The sequence below is a fragment of the Erythrolamprus reginae genome, chromosome 3 (genome assembly GCF_031021105.1).
Source record: "Erythrolamprus reginae isolate rEryReg1 chromosome 3, rEryReg1.hap1, whole genome shotgun sequence".
Classification (NCBI taxonomy): Eukaryota; Metazoa; Chordata; class Lepidosauria; order Squamata; family Dipsadidae; genus Erythrolamprus; species Erythrolamprus reginae.
In genome coordinates this window covers 244426579-244446538 of record NC_091952.1, presented here as the reverse complement: position 1 = coordinate 244446538, position 19960 = coordinate 244426579, and the positions used below count along the sequence as shown (strand labels likewise).

The 19960-nt window shown below is 43.4% G+C and overlaps 1 long non-coding RNA gene across 1 annotated transcript in view; it reads right to left on the bottom strand.

The window, feature by feature from the left end:
• The window catches only part of LOC139165997 (uncharacterized), a 153827-nt gene that overhangs the window by 45724 nt on the left and 88143 nt on the right, over positions 1–19960 (bottom strand). Inside the window, exon 3 of the long non-coding RNA XR_011558862.1 lies at positions 15523–15618. This is a non-coding gene — a long non-coding RNA (uncharacterized lncRNA). The remainder of the gene's footprint in view (positions 1–15522; positions 15619–19960) is intronic.

Here is a 19960-nt window from a genome sequence, read left to right as displayed (position 1 = left end):
GCCTCTACTTACGAACTTTTTTCGGCTTACGAACCCACCACAGATCGCAAAATGGCGCTCCGCTGGGCGCCGCCGGCCGGCTGTCACCTTTTAAAACAGCCGGGGGGGCTTCTTCGCATTCTCCCGAACCCAAACCCGAACTTTTCGGGTTCGGGAGGCCGCCGAGAAGCGGCGCCACCCGGCTGTCACCTTCTGAAACAGCAGGGGGGCTTCTCGGCATTCTGCTAAACGCCGAACCTGGAAGTTTGGGTTTGGGTTCCGGAGGCCGCCGAGAAGCGCCCGGCTGTTTCAGAAGGTTACAGCTGGGCGCCGCCACTCAGCGGAGCGCCGTTTTTGCAATCGGCAGCGGCGTTTTCGGCCTATCTGGAGGCTGGAAAGGAGGTGGGGAATCCCAATAGGGAATTCCATGGGCTGAGCTTTGACGTCACTAGATGTAATCATCTAGTTACGGCTGCGGGGGGAAAGCTTAAAAAAAAAAGCCACATTCAGAGTATAAAACGCACCTGAAATTTCTGCCTCTTTTAAGAGGGAAAAGGATGCATACTCTGAAAAAGACGGTATTTAAAATAAATTTTAAAATTATTTTAATTTTTGTCATTCACATTTCATTTTGACCCTCCTTTTGCATTCTTTCTTTAATGATTCTATAACACAATTTCTTCGATATTAGTGAATTGTCCAGCGGCAAATTGGTCACAGCAAATTAGCCGTTGTGAGTTGGCCACGGCGAATTGTTGTAAACCCTTCAGAATTTTGATTTTGGGTCATAAGTAGCTTTTGGGGAGTCTGTTGTAACTTGGACTGATTACAAAGCAACCTATCATAAAAGCAAGGACTAAAGAGAGGAGGCAGACATAGAAATAGGACAGTTTTTAAAATCACAATTGTTAACCCTCCACCCCCTTCTTGATAGGGCTTAATATTTCATCCGGAATTTTATTCGACTACACCGAAGTCCATGAACAGGTAAATAGGTACATGAAGCTTTGCATCAAATCCTTTTCTCCAAAGCAGCAATTCTAATATCTCAATGACATCTAGGTTTTGGGGGGAAGCAAGACAGGGGTCCTAACCACAATGAAGTTGTCCAGCCCTCATTTAAAATAAACGAAATCATCCTGAGATAATTATAAGATCCATGCCATCTGGGTTGCCTTCTCTACAATCCCTAAACCCTCAAGTTTATTTATCAACCGCGGTTCCAAACTATGGAGAAATGCAGTTACACTTACGTCAAACACATTTCCTAATCCTGCATTCGCTGCATGTAAATTAATGTGACAATAACAGCTCCTAAACACCAAAAAGTTTCTTTTGTAAACATTTTCTCACTGATCCCAAATACATGATCTTCATTTAGCTACGAAGCATGCCACAAACTAATGGAAATTTACAACAACATCATCAGGAGGATAAAATGGATCAAAAGTTTACAATTTCCAACCATTAAATTCAATGCCTATCAAACTCTGTCCGAGGTAACAGAAAACAGGAATATCAAAAGAAAGAAGGAAGGAAGGAAGGAAGGAAGGAAGGAAGGAAAGAAAGAAGATTCATTCTCTAATGAAAGAAGAAAAAATAAATAAAAACCTCAACCTCAATATTTATACCAGTGTCATCATGATATTGTTTTGTTTTGTTTAAACAAAAGTATTTGCTTTAGTTGGTTTTAGATTTTTCAACAAATTTAAGTATGTTTGCAAAAACAAAAACCCAGGTAGTTGTACTGACTAACAGACCTGATAATCAAAATGCACAATTTTTTTAAAAAAACCCAAACACCCAAATTTTAGCAAACAGATTGTTGCACGGGGGAAGACCTTTCACAAGCCTTGGTTCCCATTTTTGGGGTACCTAGAAAATCTTGTGTATCAGAAATGAGCATTTTCTGCACAACCTCTTATTTTTTTTCTCCTTCTTATTGTTTGGTGTAAGTGGAAGGGCCAAAACTGATTATTTGGGAGTTTTTTTAGCTATACTGTACTTGTTAAGACTTGAAACAGCCTGTTTGCCTTTAAAACATAAGCAAACTGGAAAATCTCAATTTTCAGAGGTTAAAAGTGGTTGAAAGGGCAAAATGGAGGCTTAAGACTCTGTAACTCTTAAAAACTTTTGACCCTTAGCGTTCTCCCAACCGATGACAATACAGTGGTACCTCTACCTAAGAACGCCTCTACTTACGAACTTTTCTAGATAAGAACCGGGTGTTCAAGATTTTTTTGCCTCTTCTCAAGAACCATTTTCCACTTACAAACCCAAGCCTCTGCAACTGTAACTGGAAAAGGCAGGGAGAAGCCTCCGTGGGGCCTCTCTAGGAATCTCCTGGGAGGAAACAGGGCCGGAAAAGGTGGGGAGAAGCCTCCGTGGGGCCTCTCTAGGAATCTCCTGGGAGAAAACAGGGCCTCCACCCTCCCTGTGGTTTCCCCAATCGTACGCATTATTTTGCTTTTACCTTGATTCCTATGGGAAAAATTGCTTCTTCTTACAAACTTTTCTACTTAAGAACCTGGTCACGGAACAAATTAAGTTTGCAAGTAGAGGTACCACTGTATTGGTTCCCTCACTAAGGAAATAAGGGAAACAACTGTAAACTGCAGGGCAATTTTAGTTCATCTATAGTGTACATTTCATTTAGGAGATTTCAAGAAACCTAAAGCAAACACAGTGGGTATTGACTTGTTTGGAGTGACTCCAACGGTTGCTAAACGAACTGTTGTAAGTCAGGACTACCTGTATGCTCTAAAGCATGGATCCCCAACCTGTGTGCCAGGCCACTTAAGTGGCTGGCCGGTACGTGTGTGCACACACACCCGGGCACTAAGTTCACTTAACAACTGTCTTGCTTGGACTCAATTGTGGTTGTATGTGGAGGACTACTGTATTTTTCAGAGTACAAGACACATCTTTCCCCTCCCATAAAAGAGGCTCAAAATTTGGGTGCATCTTATACTCCGAATGTAGCTTTTTCTAGGTTTTTTCCCCCCAGCCCTAACAAACTCTTAACGATTTTCCCAGCTTGCAGGATCTTTCATTGCTATTCTGAAGAAAGGTTTTTCCCAGCCCTAAGTCTTTGCAGGCTTGTTTTGATTGCAACTCCCTACAAAGAAGGGTTTTTTTCAGTTCTAACTAAGGCAGTGATGGCAAACCTTTTTCCTTGGGTGTCGACAGAGCGTAAGCTCCTTGCTTTTGGGAGAAAGTAGCCCCCAGGCATTTAGAATTTTGCATGTACGATTATGCTAGTTTTTACAAGAGAATTTGGTAATAACATCTGTTGCAAGAAGGGTAGTGACGTCCCAGGAGGGAAGAAGGAATTTGAAGAATGGGGACTCTTCCGTAAAACAGACGTGTCAATCCTCTTGGAAGCGTGACATGTTTATTTACTTATTTGTGGAAGCGAGAAAAATTATGCCTGCAGAATCGGATAGTCTTCTTTATTTTCTAAATATTTTCTCTGAGTCTCTGTCATATTTTTGGTTAGTATCTGTGTCTTTTCTTTATTTATTTTTAAACCTGCGACGTTCCCGTATTCTTCTATTAAATTTATTAATCTTAAAATTGATGTTGCAGGGTCTTCTATAATAAAAACTACATCATCGGCAAAAGCTTGTACTTTATACATTTCTTTCTTAATCTTCACTCCTTTTATTTCCCTTTCTGCTCTTATTTTTATCAGTAATACTCCTAATGTAGTCTTCTTTAAAACATCTGCATGTCAATCTTGCAAAAGGAACATTGGGAACCCCGCTAGAAGGCACGAACATGGGACATTTTAATAAGACGAGGGAAGTCGATCAGTATTAACACCGGGTCAAAAACAAAGGAGTGGCATTTTTCATTTTTATTTTATTTAAACTGTTTGATAAGGGATAGTACAAAGCAGCGATAAGCTGAAATGTTATCAAACAAAAGGGGCCAACACTGAAGGACGCTGAGGATATAAAAAGAGCACAGCAGCTGATAGCCACGCAGCCTCGCCAAGAAAAATACAAATGGCCCTGAATGTGGCAAAGAGCTTTAAAATGTGTGGCGCTGGTTGCAACCACTGGCCGAATGAATCGAGGCGGCGCCTTTGCAGAGGTGAAGCCCAAGAGGACTCAAAACGGATCCCCGAAAAGACCGAATGGGAATGGGAAAAGAGAATCTGGTTTTGGGAAGGAAAAGCCTTCTTTGCCAGCAATTGCATGCCATCCGCACACTTATCTATCTATCTATCTATCTATCTATCTATCTATCTATCTATCTATCTATCCATCCACCCACCCACCCACCCACCCACCCACCCACCCACCCACCCACCCACCCACCCAACTATCCATCTATCTACTTATCTACCCACCTACCTGCCTGCCTACCTATCCATCCATCTCTCTCTGTATTTCCATCTATAACATTCATCCAATTATTTATGTATCTATGTATGTATGTATGTATGTATGTATGTATCTATCTATCTATCTATCTATCTATCTATCTATCTATCTATCTATCTATCTATCTAATCTATCTATCTATCTATCCATCCATCTACGTATCTACCTACCTACCTACCTGCCTGCCTACCTGCCTATCTATCCATCCATCCATCCATCCAACTCTCTCTATCTTTCCATCTATAACATTAATCAAATTCTTTACGTATCCATCCATCCATCCAGACAGACAGACAGACAGACAGACAGACAAACTTCTATGCCGTTCAATCCCGAAGGATTCAAGGCGGCTTACAATAATATAGAAAAGATACAAATGCAATTTTTAAAAAGTCAAATATAGAGATCAAAAACTTTAAAACCCCAGTTAAAAAAAACCACAACTCAACTGTCCAATCAACACATATTCATATCGTTCAACACGATTCGGCCATGACAGATGTAACATTTTTGGCCCCGAAGCCTACCGGCAAAGCCGGGTCTTTACGGCCTTACGGAAGGCCAGTAGTGCGGGAGTAGTATGGTTCCATAGAGCCGGGGCGACAACTCTCTGTTGTCCTTCCCCGTGGCCTCACCAACCTGCATTGTTTAGTTGACGGGACCTGGAGGAGGCTAACTCCGCGTGATCTGATTGGTCTCCGAGAGGTATGCGGCAGGAGACAATCTCCCCGCCAATGCCGAAGAGACCGAATGGGGATGGGAAAAGAAAATCCGGTGTTGGGAAGGGAAAGCTTTCCTTGCCAGCAATCGCGCGCCATCCGCACACCTATTTTGGCTCTTGGTATCTGGCTACAGATTGTGGCTTTTATAGGGGCAACCCTTGAAGGCTGATCTGGGAGTAAAATCTCCCTGAATTAAACAAGCTTACCTAGTAATGGAGAGGACTGAGCCCTGCTGCTTTTGAGGCAACTGAAGGGATGGACTAGGGAAAGGACCTTTAGGGAAAGGATCGGCTTCCCAATACTGTTTTAGGGGTTCCTGCTGTTATTAGTATGATTATTAGATTGGTCTACTGATTAAGGTACTAGACTGGAAAGTGTGAGACTGGTGAGTTCTATTCCCGTCTTAGCCATGAAAGCCAGCACGGTGACTTTGGGTCAATCACCAGGAGACTGTGAGTTCTAGTCCCACACTAGGCATGAAAGTCAACCAGGTGACTTTGGGTCAATCACCAGGAGACTGGGAGTTCTAGTCCCACACTAGGCAGGAAAGTCAACCAGGTGACTTTGGGTCAATCACCAGGAGACTGTGAGTTCTAGTCCCACACTAGGCAGGAAAGTCAACCAGGTGACTTTGGGTCAATCACCAGGAGACTGTGAGTTCTAGTCCCACACTAGGCAGGAAAGTCAACCAGGTGACTTTGGGCCAATCACCAGGAGACTGGGAGTTCTAGTCCCACACTAGGCATGAAAGTCAACCAGGTGACTTTGGGCCAATCACCAGGAGACTGGGAGTTCTAGTCCCACACTAGGCAGGAAAGTCAACCAGGTGACTTTGGGTCAATCACCAGGAGACTGTGAGTTCTAGTCCCACACTAGGCAGGAAAGTCAACCAGGGGACTTTGGGTCAATCACCAGGAGACTGTGAGTTCTAGTCCCACACTAGGCATGAAAGTCAACCAGGTGACTTTGGGCCAATCACCAGGAGACTGTGAGTTCTAGTCCCACACTAGGCATGAAAGTCAACCAGGTGACTTTGGGCCAATCACCAGGAGACTGTGAGTTCTAGTCCCACACTAGGCATGAAAGTCAACCAAGTGACTTTGGGCCAATCACCAGGAGACTGTGAGTTCTAGTCCCACACTAGGCATGAAAGTCAACCAGGTGACTTTGGGTCAATCACCAGGAGACTGGGAGTTCTAGTCCCACACTAGGCATGAAAGTCAACCAGGTGACTTTGGGCCAATCACCAGGAGACTGTGAGTTCTAGTCCCACACTAGGCATGAAAGTCAACCAGGTGACTTTGGGCCAATCACCAGGAGACTGTGAGTTCTAGTCCCACACTAGGAATGAAAGTCAACCAGGTGACTTTGGACCAATCACCAGGAGACTGGGAGTTCTAGTCCAACACTAGGCATGAAAGTCAACCAGTGACTTTGGGTCAATCACCAGGAGACTGGGAGTTCTAGTCCCATACTAGGCATGAAAATCAACCAGTGACTTTGTGTCAATCACCAGGAGACTGGGAGTTCTAGTCCCACACTAGGCATGAAAGTCAACCAGTGACTTTGGGTCAATCACCAGGAGACTGGGAGTTCTAGTCCCACACTAGGCATGAAAGTCAACCAGGTGACTTTGGGTCAATCACCAGGAGACTGGGAGTTCTAGTCCGACACTAGGCATGAAAGTCAACCAGGTGACTTTGGGCCAATCACCAGGAGACTGTGAGTTCTAGTCCAACACTAGGCATGAAACTCAACCAGGTGACTTTGGGCCAATCACCAGGAGACTGTGAGTTCTAGTCCAACACTAGGCAGGAAAGTCAACCAGTGACTTTGGGTCAATCACCAGGAGACTGGGAATTCTAGTCCCACACTAGGCATGAAAGTCAACCAGTGACTTTGGGTCAATCACCAGGAGACTGGGAGTTCTAGTCCCACACTTGGCATGAAAGTCAACGAGTGACTTTGGGTCAATCACCAGGAGACTGGGAGTTCTAGTCCCACACTAGGCATGAAAGTCAACCAGTGACTTTGGGTCAATCACCAGGAGACTGGGAGTTCTAGTCCCACACTAGGCATGAAAACCAGCTGGGTGACTTTGGGTCAATCACCAGGAGACTGGGAGTTCTAGTCCAACACTAGGCATGAAAGTCAACCAGTGACTTTGGGTCAATCACCAGGAGACTGGGAGTTCTAGTCCCACACTAGGCATGGAAGTCAACCAGGTGACTTTGGGTCAATCACCAGGAGACTGGGAGTTCTACTCCCACACTAGGCATGAAAGTCAACCAGGTGACTTTGGGTCAATCACCAGGAGACTGTGAGTTCTAGTCCCACACTAGGTATGAAAGTCAACCAGGTGACTTTGGGCCAATCACCAGGAGACTGGGAGTTCTAGTCCCACACTAGGCATGAAAACCAGCTGGGTGACTTTGGGTCAATCACCAGGAGACTGGGAGTTCTAGTCCAACACTAGGCATGAAAGTCAACCAGTGACTTTGGGCCAATCACCAGGAGACTGTGAGTTCTAGTCCCATCCTAGGCATGAAAGCCAGCTGGGTGACTTTGGGACAATCACCAGGAGACTGGGAGTTCTAGTCCAACACTAGGCATGAAAGTCAACCAGGTGACTTTGGGCCAATCACCAGGAGACTGGGAGTTCTAGTCCCATCCTAAGCATGAAAGCCAGCTGGGTGACTTTGGGTCAATCGCCAGAGAGTGTGAGTTCCAGTCTTAAACATGAAAACTGGCTGGGTGATCTTCAACCAGACCCTCCTAGCCCAACCCACTTCATAAGGTAGTTGTAGTTGTGGGGAAAATGAGAGGAGGGAGATGTGTTGGATATGTTCACCCGCTTGAGTTATTAATAAAAATGATATAAGGGGAAGGGGGATAAAAAATAAACAAACCAAATCAAAAATCAAATATATCCTGTCTTTATTTTGACAACTCAAAGCAGAGCACAATGCTCCTACTTAGTTTTTCTGAAACAACAACCCTCTGAGGTGGCCTGGGTGGAAAGAGAAAGAGGGACTGGCCCAAATAATCTAGACAGTTTCCATACCCATGGCAGAACTAGAATTTATAATCTCCCAGTTTCTATTCTACATCCCTTAACCCCCCACACCAAAGTACCTTCGTATAGGTCAGTGCTTTTCAAATAGTGGGGTGGGCCCCCTGGGGGGGCATGGAGCAATGCGGGGGGGAGGCACATGACCCCAGGGAACTTGCTTTTATTTGCTATAGGGTTTTTTTTTGCACCGAGCAATAGCATACAGCACACAGCACACAGCAGGAGATATGAAATGCAGCTAACAAGCCCTTAAGAGACACCATGGGAAAAATATTTAACAGGGATGAAAAGAAAGGAGGAGAGAGACGGAGATCATGAGACAAATGTAAGTCTCCCGAAAGCTAAGACAAGGAAATATGATGAAGCATATTCATTCATTCATTCATTCATTCATTCATTCATTCATTCATTCATTCATTCTTTGTCCAATACACAATACATATGGAAGAGAATAGACATTGAGTAATATATATAAAGATACAGTGATCTCTCGATTATCGCGAGGGTTACGTTCCCTCTCGCGATAATCGATTTTTCGCGATATAGTGGAAACACCATCTGCGCACGCGCGCCGTTTTTTCCCATGGCCGCGCATGCGCAGATGGTGGAGCCGGTGGCTGGGGAGGTGGATTCGCCGCCCCCACCAGCCCTTCCTGCTCTGGGTCAGAGCCGCGGAAACCTTCGGCTCGCCGAGGCTGCGTCTGACTCCCTTGAAGCAAGGCTCCAAGCTCGCCTGCCGCCGCCGCCGCTACGCCTCCGCCACCTCAGCCACCCCCTCTGCTTCTCCTCGGCGGCGGCCAAGCGGCAGGTTTACAGTAATGGGAGACCAAAGGCGAAAAAAGAAAAGAAAAAAAAATCCCCAAAAGAGAGGGACAAGAGGCAGGCACAAAGCGAGGGCACAAGGGGAGCTGCCCGGCAGAGGTTGCTTTTTTTCTTCTCGTGGGCAAGTGGAAGGGGGGAGAGAGAAGGAAAGAGAGAGAGAGAACCGCGAACGTATTTTTAATTTATTATTTTTTGAAAAATCGCGATATAGCGTTTCGCGAAGATCGGGATCGCGAAAATCGAGGGATCACTGTAGTATGTAAAAAAGAAGAGAAAATATATGAGAGGAAGAAAATATATATGATATATGAGATAAAGGAAAGACAATTGGACAGGGGACGTTAGGCACACCAGTGCACCTATGTACACCCCTTACTGGCCTCTTAGGAACTTGGAGAGGTCAATCGTGAATAGTCTAAGGGAGAAATGTTGGGGGTTGACACTATTGAGTCCAGTAATGAGTTCCACGCTTCGACAACTTGATTGTTAAAGTCATGTTTTTTTACAGTCAAGTTTAGAGCTATATTAAGTTTGAATCTGTTGCGTGCTCTTGTGTTGTTGCGGTTGAAGCTGAAGTAGTCGTTGACCAGAAGGACGTTGAAGCTGAAGTAGTTATTGACCGGAAGGACGTTGCAGCATATGATCTTGTGGACAATACTTAAATCGTATGTAGCGATATAATATGTAGCACTTGGCTTAAATATGTAGTGCTTGGCTTCACTGTGACTATGGTGGGAGACAAGGAAAGACTCTTTTCTTTCTTTAATAATATCAATATGACTATGATGTTATGTGATTTGAATGTTAATCACTATGTACTATTGATTGTCTTTGTTTTTACCTTATTCTTAATAAAACTCATTTTTTAAAAAAACAAAACAAAACCCATTATACGCTGATAAGCCGCTTGAGTTTTTTCAGCGTAAATGTGCTGAATATTGCAAACTATCGTCCCAGCAGAGTTGGGGGGGTGGCACAAAATATTTACTTCTTCCTAGAGTTTGGGGAGAGGGAATTAACAGAAAATAATTCAGAAGCATGGGTATAGGTAGTCCTTTGGGTAGGATGGCAACTGGGCCCAGGATTGCTGGAAGATAAAAGCCATAAAATGAAATTGCAATTGCTTACAATGGTAATTCCAGCAGTCCCAATTGTTGGGAGTGGAGGAATAAAGGGGCCATAAAGCAGGAATTGGTGGGAATCTCAGCTAAGGAATGGGGTAGGGAGGGGAGGCTGGAAGAGGTTGTGGGAGAGCTAACACATGGCATTGGACCAGATTACCTCTGGAACCGCCTGCTACCGCACAAATCCCAGCAACCGATAAGGTCCCACAGAGTTGGCCTTCTCCGGGTCCCGTCAACTAAACAATGTCGTTTGGCGGGCCCCAGGGGAAGAGCCTTCTGTGTGGCGGTCCCGGCCCTCTGGAACCAACTCCCCCCAGAGATTAGAACTGCCCCCACCCTCCCTGTAAACTACTCAAGACTCACTTATGCCGCCAGGCATGGGGGAGTTAAGATATTCCTTCCCTTAGGCCATTACAAGTTATGCATGGTATGTTTGTGTGTATGTTTGGTTTTATAATAAGGGTTTTTAGTTGTTTTATTAATTGGATTGTTACATGTTGTTTTTTATCATTGTTGTTAGCCGCCCCGAGTCTACGGACAGGGGCGGCATACAAATCCAATAAATAAATAAATAAAAAATAAATAACACGGACCATGTGCAGGTTGGGGGGGGGGTCCTGTGAGTGGAGGCAAAAAGCAGGATGGATGACTCACTGCATCAACTTGTGACCTTCCGTTCTAACTTCCCCATTGATTTTGCTTGTGCAAGCAAGATCAGAAATGGTGATCAAAGGACCACGATTTGCTGTGATGTTACAATGGCAAGCTAGGCGTCAGAGGGCCAGGGCTGCAATAGCCAAGAATGTTCATCAATTGATTTTTTTTCCAGCACTGCCATAACTATGAATGACTGCTGAACGAAGGGACAAAAGGCCAAACCACACTAACTACGTGTATTGCACAATTCAAAGTGTTGGTTATGACCTATAAAGCCCTTCAAGGCATCGGACCAGAATATCTCCGAGACCGCCTTCTGCCGCACGAATCCCAGCGACCGATTAGGTCCCACAGAGTGGGCCTTCTCCGGGTCCCGTCGACTAAACAATGTCGTTTGGCGGGCCCCAGGGGAAGAGCCTTCTCTGTGGCGGCCCCGACTCTCTGGAACCAGCTCCCCCCAGAGATTAGAACTGCCCCCACCCTCCTTGCCTTCCGTAAACTCCTTAAAACCCACCTTTGTCGTCAGGCATGGGGGAAACTGAGATATCTCCCCCGGGCCTATACAATTTATGTATGGTATGTTTGTACGTATGTCTGCTTAATAATGGGTTTTTTAAAATATTTTAAAATTTTAAAATTATTAGATTTGTTATGAACTGTTTTATTGTGTTGTAAGCCGCCCCGAGTCTACGGAGAGGGGTGGCATACAAATCTAATAAATAAATGAATGAATGAATGAATGAATGAATGAATGAATGAACGAATGAACGAACAAATGAATTGCATCCATGTATTAATCGACCTATCATCACATCTATTGTATATAATGGATGAATCCCAGCAACCGATCTGGTCCCACAGCGTCGGCCTTCTCCAGGTTTCGTCTACTAGACAATGTCGCTTGGCGGGACCTAGGGGGAGAGCCTTCTCTGTGAGGGCCCCGGCCCTCTGGAATCAGCTCCCCCCGGAGATTTGTACTGCCCACACCCTCCTCGCCTTCCGTAACAATCTTAAGACTCATTTATGCTGCCAGGTTTGAGGCTATTGGATTCTTGCCCCTTGGTCAATGAATGTATTGAGAGAATGCAGAGTGAATGGAATGACTGCTTTTTATGGTTTCTTTGGGATTTTTAGACTTTTAAATTAATTAATTGGATCTAGGATATTGTATATTGTTTATTATATGTTGTCAGCCGCCCCGAGTCCTCAGAGAGGGCGGCATAAAAGTCCAATATGTAAATAAATAAATAATAAATAAATAATGTATTAATCCTATCAACACTACCCATCTAATCCTATGTTTCTCAACCTTGACAACTCTAAAATATGTGGCCTTCAGCTGGTTGGGGAATTCTGGGAATTGAATTCCACATATTTTGTGTTTTCAAGGTTGAGCAACACTGGTTCATTCTATCTATCTATCTATCTATCTATCTATCTATCTATCTATCTATCTACCTACCTATGCATCTATCTATCTATCTATCTATCTATCTATCTATCTATCTATCTATCTATCTATCTACCTACCTACCTATGCATCTATCTATCTATCTATCTATCTATCTACCTACCTACCTACCTACCTATGCATCTATCTATCTATCTATCTATCTATCTATCTACCTACCTACCTATGCATCTATCTATCTATCTATCTATCTATCTATCTATCTATGCATCTATGCATCTATCTATCTACCTACCTACCTACCTACCTACCTACCTATGCATCTATCTATCTATCTATCTATCTATCTATCTATCTATCTATCTATCTACCTACCTACCTACCTACCTATGCATCTATCTATCTATCTATCTATCTATCTATCTATCTATCTATCTATCTATCTATCTATCTATCTATCTATCTATGCATCTATGCATCTATCTATCTACCTACCTACCTACCTACCTACCCATCTACCCACCCAACCCAACCCAACCTTCTATAGCAGTGCCGAAAGAACATGCACATGCACTATCATGCGAGCGCAAGTGCCTGCACACATAATTCAATGCCTGGGAGGGGGGGCAAAACTATCTTCCCCCACCCCCCAGAGGCCCTGTGGAGGCCAGAAATGGCCAGTCTCCCAACTTCTGGTGGACCCAGTGTTTCGCCCTTCCCAGGCTCCAAACGCTTCCCTGGAGCCGCCAAAGGGTAAGAACATCCTCCCCCATCCCCTGAAGGCTCTCTGGAAGCCAAAAACACCCTCCCAGAGCCTCTGTGCGAATCAAAAACCAGATGGCTGGCACATTGGAGCTGAGCTAGGGCAACGGCTCATGTGCCAGCAGATATGGCTTCACGTGCCACCTGTGGCACCTGTGCCATAGGTTCGCCATCGCTGTTCTATAGGCTCTTCCAAATTCCTTGATGCAATTTCTTTAACCCAATCAAGAATGTTAATTTATTTCCTAATCAGCTACCTTGCAGATGTGATGCCCTGCAATTGTCATCTCCCCAGGCAGCTGTAGCAGAGACAACTGATGTGTATATTAGCCCACTCCGCAACAACTGTGCAGGTGAATCATGGACCTCTGTTGTCTCTAGAGAGCTTCGACCCTCTTCTGATAATTCTGCTTCCTAAAAGTTGACTGTTACTCAGGAAAACGATGAACCCATTTAAAAGTGAATTAAGTGGTTTAACAGTACAGTAAAATCTAAATTTAATGGGCTGCTTGTGAGAAATTGCTGCTTTTTCATCCCAATGTCCATTACATCCGAATTGATGTAATTTGAACCAATTGTCTTTATTTTGCATAATTGATGTAAATAGCAATATTTGCAGTTAAATCTACATTTAATGAACAGAGCCTTGATGTAAGGGACATTAAATGAGAGCAAACCCTCAAGGAAAAAAATGCAGCTACTGTATCTGATTTCCGTTGAAAGGATGTTAACTACATTTTTTTTTTTTTTGCAGAATTGTTGAGGGGTTCCTTCAAGATAAAAAAAAATTCTCAGCATTCCAAACAAATAAAAAATCCCCATTGCTTTCAGGAAAGATAACGAGCTTTTTTCACATACCCAACGCTTAATTGTGAATCAGATGCAAGAGTTGAAAATAACCTTAAAGATCATCCAATCTGACCCCCATCCATAACTATTTAAAAAATGCCACATGTCTTGTCAACCTTCTTTAACAACTCCAGCAAAAGAAAATCCACTAGATTTCCTGGGACAGTTTGTTAAATTGTATGCTTCTATTGTAATTTAAACCTACTATTCATTTTCTATTTTTTGGAATAATTCTGATAAATTCTACCCCATCTTCCAATAACAACCATTCAGATACTTGAAACAGCTATGGTGGGAATAAAGAGGAAAAATAGAAGCCTCTCTCACCCAGGGAAAAGTTTCCCCTGTTTCCCCCAAAATAAGACACCCCCTGATATTAAACCCAATCGAGCTTTTGAGTACATGGCAATATAGCCAAGCACTTATTTATTTTATTTATTCTGTCCAATACACAATGAGAGTTTTAGTGGGTATATATCTATATACACATAGTCAAATACATGATGAAGGTTAGAGAGGAGATACTCATAGTAAAATATATCTAAGAAATAATAGAAAAGAAGGTATAGTAATAGAACATATCAATGAAAGAATAGAAGAAGAGATATAGGAATAGAAGAAAGATATAGGAGAGCAATAGGACAGGGGACGGAAGGCACTCTAGTGCACTTGTACTCGCCCCTTACTGACCTCTTAAGAATCTGGATAGGTCAACCGTAGATAATCTAAGGGTAAAGTGTTGGGGGTTTGGGGATGACACTACGGAGTCCGGTAATGAGTTCCACGCTTCGACAACTCGGTTACTAAAGTCATATTTTTTACAGTCAAGTTTGGAGCGGTTAATATTAAGTTTAAATCTGTTGTGTGCTCTTGTGTTGTTGTGGTTGAAGCTGAAGTAGTCGCTGACAGGCAGGACGTTACAGCATATGATCTTGTGGGCAATACTTAGATCTTGTTTAAGGCGTCTTAGTTCTAAACTTTCTAGGCCCAGGATTGAAAGTCTAGTCTCGTAGGATATTCTATTTCGAGTGGAGGAGTGAAGGGCTCTTCTGGTGAAGTATCTTTGGACATTTTCAAGGGTGTTAATGTCTGAGATGCGATATGGGTTCCAAACAGATGAGCTGTATTCGAGGATGAGTCTGGCAAAAGTTTTGTAAGCTCTGGTAAGTAGTGTGAGATTGCCAGAGCAGAAGCTACGTAGGAGTTCAAAAAACATATAAGACAAGGTCTTATTTTCTGGGAAACACCCTATTAAATACTAAAGCTCTTCTGTCTGTACCCTTTAACTGGGTGAAATAATGCACCGTAGAGCCACAATTTGTGAATCAGTCTTTCAAACAGACTAACTTACAAAATGCATCCAAAATCCGGGACCCACGACTCCTTTGGAATTGCAATTTTAAATTTTATAAAACATTTTATGATATTAATGTGGTTCTAAAAGACTTTGTGGCAGAGGAGAAAATGTCATAAAGTATTTCCTGCATTGATAAGTGCTATTATAGTTCGACATGGGCTGCTTTCAAGGCAGGTACATCTGAATGCATCCCAGTTTTACCAATGAAGGCAGTAAATTAGAAATTCTACCATTGTTGAACATTGAGGAATCTTGTAAAGGAAATACCTTTAAAACAATGACTCAACGGGACACCGGTTGTCTAATATATATATATATTTAAATACACAGTCGTCTCACCATTCACGCAGAGATGCCATATTTAGGCTAACTCACCGAAAAGCAGAGCCCGGATCTGCTGCTAAATTCCAGGACTATTCGAAACCGCTTCTCCCAGACACCGGAAAGCAAGAAAGCAACATGGGTGACCACCTACAAAAAGATATTGATAAAATTGAGCGGATCCAAAAATGGTGGAAAGACTTAAGCATAAAGCTTATCAGAGAAGACTTAATGAACTCAATCTGTATAGTCTGGAGGACAGAAGGAAAAGGGGGGACATGATCGAAACATTTAAATAGGTTAAAGAGTTAAATAGGGTTCAGGAGGGAAGTGTTTTTAATAGGAAAGTGAACACAAGAACAAGGGGGCACAATCTGAGGTTAGTTGGGGGGAAAGATCAGAAGCAACGTGAGAAAATCCTATTTTACTGAAAGAGTAGTAGATGCTTGGAACAAACTTCCAGCAGAGGTGGTTGGTAAATCCACAGGAACTGAATTTAAACATGCCTGGGATAAACATATATCCATACTAAGATAAAAATACAGAAAATAGTATAAGGGCAAACTAGATGGACCATGAGGTCTTTTTCTGCCATCAGTCTTCTATGTTTCTAAAGTGTTGCCCTGCAATTCAGTTTTTAAGTTTAAGCAAACACATTCTTGATGTACAGGTAATTAGATGTAATTGTTAGCTGTGCCCTGTATTTAATCCTTTCATCCAAAATGATACAAGACAAAAAGGCACTTTCAAGACCAATCATGGACATAATTATCAAGCCAATCCAAGTCTAGATTCCATAACATTCTGATGGGTTTCGTTTCCTTCCTTCCTTCCTTCCTTCCTTCCTTCCTCCCTTTCCATTCCCATCACCTCCTTCCTTCCTCTCTCCCTTCTTCCTTCCACCCCTCATTTTCTTTCCATCCTCTAGCTCATTTCCTTTCTCTCTCCTCCTCTCCTGTCATTTTCCTTCCTTCCTTCCTCACTTCCCTTCTCATTTTCCTTCCTCTCTCCCTCTTGCTTCCTCCATTTACCTCTTGCTTTCCTTCCCCACTCCCTTTCTCCTCTCTTCTTTCCTCCCTTCCTTTCTCACTTTTCTTCCTTCCTTCCTTACACCCCCCCCCTTTTCATCAGATAACGCCATCCTAACCATATAAACCAGTGACGGTGAACCTATGGCACAGGTGCCACAGGTGGCACACAGAACCATATCTGCTGGCAAGTGAGCCGTTGCCCTAGTTCAGCTCCAACGTGCACGTTTGTGCCGGCCAGCTGATGTTTGGCTTGCACAGAGGCTCTGGGAGGGCGTTTTTGGCTTCCATTATTCCTTGCTTGACTTTCTGGGGCCTTGAAAAATAGCCATTACCCCCCCCTCCCCAATTCTCGCTGTGCAGCACCTCAAGTATTGGAACACTAAAATCATGTCTCCCCTGGTCCTTCTCTTCACTAGACTATTCATGCCCAGTTCCTGCAATCACTCTTTGTATACAGTGATACCTCGTCTTACAAACCCCTCGTTATACAAACTTTTCGAGATACAAACCCAGGGTTTAAGATTATTTTGCCTCTTCTTCCAAACTATTTTCACCTTACAAAACCAAGCCGCCGCTACTGGGATACCCCACTTCCAGACTTCTGTTGCCAGCGAAGCACCCATTTTTGTGCTGCTGGGATTCCCCTCAGGCTCCCCTCCATAGGAAATACCACCTCCGGACTTCCGTGTTTTTGTGATGCTGCGGGGGAATCCTAGCAGCGCAAAAACGGGCGCTTCGCTGGCAACAGAAGTCCGGAGGTGGGGTTTCAAGGACTTCCGTGTTTTTGCAATGCTGCAATTTCGCTGAGGCTCCCCTCACTGGGAAACCCCACCTCTGGACTTCTGTTGCCAGCGAAGCACCCGTTTTTGTGCTGCTGGGATTCCCCTGCAGCATCACAAAAACACAGAAGTCGGGAGGTGGGGTTTCCCATGGAGGGGAGCCTCAGGGGAATCCTAGCAGCGCAGAAACGGGCGCTTCGGCTGGCAAAAGGGGTGAGTTTTGGGCTTGCACGCATTAATCGCTTTTCCATTGATTCCTATGGGAAACATTGTTTCGTCTTACAAACTTTTCACCTTACAAACCTCGTCCCGGAACCAATTAAGTTCGTGAGACAAGGTATCACTGTATTTTAGTCTTCAGTCCCCTGATCATCCTGGTTGCTCTCCTCTGCAATTTTTCCAGTCTCAATATCTTTTTTTGTAGTGTGTTGAACAAAAGTGGTCTAACTAAGGCTTTATAGAGTAGCATTAGTACCTCACTTGATCTATTATTATTATTATTATTATTATTATTATTATTATTATTATTATTATTATTATTTTAAAATGATAAACCCCAGTTAAAAACCCACAACTCAAACAATCCAAGCAACACACATACATACCATTCAATACAATTCGACTGTGACAGTTGTCAATTTCATGGCTCCCAGGCCTACCAGCAAAGCCAGGTCTTTGCAGCCCTTCGGAAGGCCAGTAGGGTGGGAGCAGTACAGATATCAGGGGGGGGAGTTGACTCCATAGGGCTGGGGCGGCCACAGAGAAGGCCCTCCTTCGGCTGTTCCAAAGGTGCTTTCTCAAAAGAGCAACTGGGGTGTTTTTTGTTTTGTTTTTTCTTTGAAGACATTTTGCTTCTTGGATGAGAAGTGAAACGTCTTCAAGGAAAAAACAAAGGAAGTCCAGGTGCCTTCTGGAAAAAAAAAAAAGCACCTTTGGAATGAGCATCGTCAATCAGCGCAAACCCAACCTAGATTTTTTGCTCAAGAGTCGAGGATCTGTCACTCCTCCCATCTGTAACCATGACTATACTTAAGGAGGAGGAGGGAGGAGGAGGAGGAAGAAGACAAAGACAAAGACGAAGAAGAACAAGAAGTAGTAGTAGTAGTAGTAGAAGGAGGAGGAGGAGGAAGAGGAAGGAAGAAGAGGAAGAGGAGGAAGAAGAAGGAAGAAGGAAGAAGAAGAGGAGGAGGAGGAAGACGAAGAGGAAGACGAAGAAGACGAAGAAGACGAAGAAGAACGACGAAGAACGATGAAGAGGAAGGATGAAGAGGAAGAAGGAAGAGGAAGAAGAGGAAGAAGAAGAGGAAAAGGAAGAGGAAGATTAAGATGAAGATGAAGACAAAGACGAAGAAACATAGAAACATAGAAGTCTGACGGCAGAAAAAGACCTCATGGTCCATCTAGTCTGCCCTTATACTATTTTCTGTATTTTATCTTAGGATGGATATATGTTTATCCCAGGCATGTTTAAATTCAGTTACTGTGGATTTATCTACCATGTCTGCTGGAAGTTTGTTCCAAGGATCTACTACTCTTTCAGTAAAATAATATTTTCTCACGTTGCTTCTGATCTTTCCCCCAACTAACCTCAGATTGTGTCTCCTTGTTCTTGTGTTCACTTTCCCATTAAAAACACAAGAAGGAAGAAGAAGAAGAAGAAGAAGGAAGAAGAAGAAGAAGAGGAGGAGGAGGAGGAGGAGGAAGAAGAAGAAGGAAGAAGAAGAGGAAAAGGAGGAGCAGGAGAAAAGAGAAAGTATGGCTCACACACCTGGTAGACATAATCCCCCACCGCACAGGTAATTCTGTGCCCAGACTCATCAAGCAACTCCAGAAAGCTGCCTCAACCCGACAGGTGGCAAAGCACCTACTACTACTCATCACCATCATCTTCCACACATGACGCATTCATGGCCAAGCCAAGCCAACAAGAAGGGTCAAGAGGGAAAACCCTACCGCCTTCTTCGGGAGAACTGGAGCGCCTGGGAACGAGCCGGCTGTCTTATTTATTTATTTATACCTCAACCCTCCAGGGCAGTGACAGCGTGAGAACCGAGGTGTGTCTCTCCTGGCTCCCCCCCCCCCCAAAAAAAAAAGGTGGGTGAAGAGCTCTCTAATTTTAATTGCCTTGCTTGTCTCCGCCACGCCTGCTCTCTTTCCTTCTCCGGTAAGGCAACTGAGGGCAAGCATCCAAGGCAAATGACGGTGTCTTCTCTGGAGATGAAAATTTCCATACGACCAAAACAGGCTGGAACTGGGAAAAAGGGACACCCTCATAGAAGAGGACATTGGTACATATTACCATGCGTGGTGGACATATTCTGAGACAAAAATATTTTGGAACAAAATAGAAAATTGGATAAATGAAATAACAAAGGAGAAGATAAAAAAAATCTCCTGAACTCTTTTTATTGGGTATTTCAAATGCAAAGTATAAAAAAGAAACTTATTATTTAATAATACATATATTGGCTACGGCCTGAATTGTATTTGCACAGAAATGGAAAGAAAAAACAATACCAAAAGATACTGAAGTATTTAAAAAAATTATAGAATGTGCAGAACTAGATATGATGACTAAACGTTTAAATAATCAAACTGAAACAGAATATTATAAAATATGGGACAAAGTATATGATTGGTGGAATTTTAAAAATGGTATTAATAATTAATTATAATATAGAA